The sequence below is a fragment of the Ruditapes philippinarum genome, unplaced genomic scaffold, assembly GCF_026571515.1.
Source record: "Ruditapes philippinarum isolate M1 unplaced genomic scaffold, ASM2657151v2 ctg12403_1_1_1_1, whole genome shotgun sequence".
NCBI lineage: Eukaryota > Metazoa > Mollusca > Bivalvia > Venerida > Veneridae > Ruditapes > Ruditapes philippinarum.
The window spans coordinates 22,261-26,712 of NW_026859793.1; positions in this window are offsets into that span (position 1 = coordinate 22,261).

A 4,452-nucleotide genomic window follows, 5' to 3' on the forward strand; every position below is an offset into this window, starting at 1 on the left:
CGTACAGACACGTAATGGGCTACAACATGGATCAATTCTTATTCAATTCGAGTATGAAATATTCTGACCTTCACCCAACTAACTAGTTAACAAGTTTTAGTTCTTTTCTCAGCTGTCAATATGAATACACGCGAACCAAACGTGTTGCCAAGGATTGAGAATATGAAGCCGTTTTTTTGTAAGATTGTTTAGTAAGTACGTGTTCTATTTTCTAAAATACTAACTGATAAATAATGTCAGCCACCCGAATCGGAAGGTTGTTGCTTTGAAATTTTAATACAAAATTGCTTCTTTAAGTTCATTATTATTACATGTGATATAAAATTATTTTTACAATATATAGGGATATATATTGGAATTCTTCTAGGAGACTCAAACTTCCGATTGAAACCATTCCCGATGACACTTAACCTGAGCCCCCCACCCACACACACACACCACACACACAATTGCTGATCATAGAAGGTAATGTAAGATCAACGAAATACTTGACGTTATCATACATATAACACACTTAAGTTTTTAAACAAGTTAGTTTAAACAGTGGAACGGACATTTGGAATGAGGCGGTTTCTCTGTTTAAGTTACATGTACATATCACATGGTCTTGTGATGGAAGAGATGCATCATATTTTGTATTCTTTCAAATGTGATAAATGATATTGGCGGCCAAGCTATATGGAAGAACATTAACAAAGTTGTCTACAAGCCTATAATTAAATATATGCATTAAACATAATTCAAATAAAAAAATATAGAATCAACTAGAGACGTGTAAACATCTTAATATCTTGTACATAAAATGTATTAGGAACCCTCTCTTTTAATTAGGTGCTTGAAATGTCTGACAGACCTTTACTAAAAAGAACTTCATACGCATGGGACTTAAATTTAAACTACCATGGACTACTTTAGTATAGAAGACCCGTTTTCCAGACGATAATATTGTTCCACTTGAACAACCAGGTCCTCATTTAGATGTTAGACTGATAATAAAATGTCGGAAAAGGAATTATCTCAATTGACCTTTATCTGATGTAAAAAGAGGCAATTAATTTGCAACAATATGTAACTTAGATACAGGACATAAAACAAACATGATAAAACTGAAGCTAGCTGAATTTTATTTAAAGGGGGTCAAAACGAAATTTTATTTGCGTGTTGTTTTGTTATGTGTACATGTAAAATTCCTCTGATTTGCACTGTAATGATCTAAAATACTGGAAAAAAGTTGTTGTATGCTTAAAAGGGTACCTATTGTTTTGATCTTTTTTTATTCTTCTAATTATTGTTTAGACATTGCAATGGCTCTTGCTCTAGATAACTGGAAACTGAAAACTGTAATTTCATTATAACGAAATTTTGTTTATTAATAACGTATCAACATTTTTGTTTAGATATAGATAGGGAAGCAAAGGGTTTTTTAAATTGGCTTTTAAAAGGGATTTAAAAAGTCGTGGAGTGTTTTTTGCTTCAATTCAGCAAAAAAAGAAGGGTTTTTTCATTGTCTGCTTATGAAAATTTTTTTAGTTCTGGGAAAATTTAACATTAAAGCGGTTTCCCTTTTAAGGGCAAAAACCCATTTTAAAAGTTTAAAAGATACTTTTCTGTCAGACAAATTTTAGCTTTTTTGCAGAAAGTTTTATATGTTTCCCTTTTTAAAAATTAATTACTGTGCCCGAAAAGAATTTCAATTTCCCCAGTTATCCCCGTTTCAGGAAAAATGTGTTTTTTTGACCCAAAAAAGGGTAATTGTAATAAATTAAAAAGTAGTCTAGACAGAGGCTTTCCGGAAACATAAAGGTTTTTTTGGGCCCTTTTTATAAAATTTTTTTTTTTTTATTGAAATTTGGGATATCCCCAAAAATTTCAATTGTCCCGATAAAAATTTAAAATTTTCCCAAAAGTTTATTTATTTTAAAAAAAAAGGGCAATTTAACCCTTTAAAACATTTTTGAAAAAAGGGCGCATTTCAGTAAAAATTCACATTAGGGGAAATCACCCGTTTAACATTTGCATCATTTTTTTAAAAATTTTTTGTAGATTCGGCTTTTTAAAAACTAAAACTTATCATTTTTTAAAAAGGAAAAATGTAACCCTTTTGGCCCAAAAAAATTGAGGGAAAATATAACCCCGTGTGATTGTAATGAACGACTAAATGGGTTTGAATCATTGGAATGTGTATCTTTCTTAACTCCGGCAGGCGAGGCGATTTTGACCATTGGTGTTGCTTGAAGATTTTAACACTAGAGTTAGGAAATTGTAAAAGTAAATACACCGTAGGGAACGTGTTACAGTATCGCGTTTTTCGGTTCAATAGAATTTTCAAGAGGGAGGATTATTTATGGGAAGAGTGGTAGGTGATTTTAATTCTGGTCCATACTACTAGTAGTTTTAGTTTCTAAAAGTTGTTTTTGTGTTTTGCTTGTAAGGAACAGAATCCGGTATCTAGTCATATATTTCTTCAGACCCTGCACCGCAGATTTATCTCTATATTGTCTCATAAATGTGCAGATTGGACGGTTTAAAAATTTGAATCGAGAGACCAACGCATTTTTCTCCCATTCCGACATTATTTAAGCATGCCTAGATAAAGTAAATCTACAAAACGTTAGCCCTTTGTTTTTTAAACGTTTATAAAAGTAAATGACCAGTTGAACCTATTTTCCTGTTCGCAAAATGCGTTTGAAAAAATAAACAATGTTACAGTATAAAGCGAGGTTAATTTTGAAGGGTTACAGCATAGACCTAGCGACTTTGATCCAATATTGTTACAGTTTATACCCAGATTTCGGTTACAGTTTAGATACTTGCCAAATTTCAAACAAAGTTCGTGTATCCATTATTTTTATGAAATAACTCACACCTTTCTATTTAATACATTCTTGAAAGGTTGTATTACTTTTTTTTCTTCAGCAGAAAAGTTATAGTTTGCTATTTTTCTTACTTTAAGTTTCAGATGGAGACTTTTTTGCAGAATAAGTAATGTCCTAGGTAAGGACTGTTTTCACGACAACAACAGTATTTTTATCGAATTGTATTGAGAGAAGAAAGATTATTGCCTGATTTCATTACACATTATAATAATGCCTATTCGTAATAAAATAGAGAAAAGAGAATCCTTAACAGAAGTCCAACACGGAAAACATGGAAACGTTGCAAGCTCAGTTTGATTAAACCTTTTCATGGACGATAGTGGTTACATGCAAATTACCGTCCACGCCTCCTAGCACCGGCTTCAGCAGAATTCACATTAAACATGAACTGGTACACTTTAGATTTTTTAACATCTGTGGATGTGTTCATATGGCGGTTATCATGGAACCTTTAATTTGACACGTTATTGCCATTCTATGAAAAGCGGCATATTACCCCCAAGTTAAAATTTGCGAAACTAAATAAAATGAAATTTTGAGAGGGGATCGGAGGTTATGAAACCTGCACACCATAGATAAGCTGTCAAAAGACACAATTAACAAGAGGCAATACTCTAAGAAATATTAAACAGTATTTAAGTGAGCAATACTGCAATCTTAAATTTAATTTTAAGTTGGAATTTCCATCTACCATAATGTATTTTGTAAGTATTTAAAGGGGTTTGTTACGTTTGGCAGTTTCAACGACACTTAGGTCATGTGAAAACATTCCTGCTTTAGTGTAAAGAAAGACCCTAGATACCCTTTGTGAAACATTTCAAACACGAGCGGGCACCTGACTAGAACCACGATATTCCGTAAATTAGCTTGATTAGATTCCTCACAAAAAATTCAAAGTCATGATTGGATTTCAACTACAGCAGTAAATGAAAGATGATTCGAAGTCGACGGCCTTATCCCGACTCTGCCACTATACTATTATGTACCTCCATTAGGCTCACTAGAGAAGATATTGTAATTGTCTGACCTTAATTTATACTCTATAACTTTCAATATTATTTTCTTTTTCAGAAACATGAAAACTGCTATACAGGATGTCTGAAATAAAAAAACGACTTTTAATTTAATAATGACAAAATAAACGTAACTTCAACAAAGAAGCATTCGAAATGACGCCATGATCATGATTTGATTTGAATGCTTTTGGTTCGAGATGAGAAGGGTCTTTTAACATTGCCTTATTCAAAAACAATTTTTTGGGTTTTCGTATCCCCGATTGCAACCGAAACCATTTGAACAACTTAATTGGTAGAAATTCATGTAAATTTCATCACATTTAGTCAAGTAGTTACTGAGCGGGTGAGATTGCACACACATGAGTAGGACAGACGTACGAATAGCCATCGGGCAAATAAGCTCACAAAGATTTCAAAGTCTATGTACATTCGTACATTTTACCTAGTATATATAGAAAATATCGAAGTCTAAACTGTAACCGAAATCTGGGTATAAACTGTAACAAAATCGGATCAAAGTCGCTAGGTCTATGCTGTAACCCTGCACAAATCACCTCGCT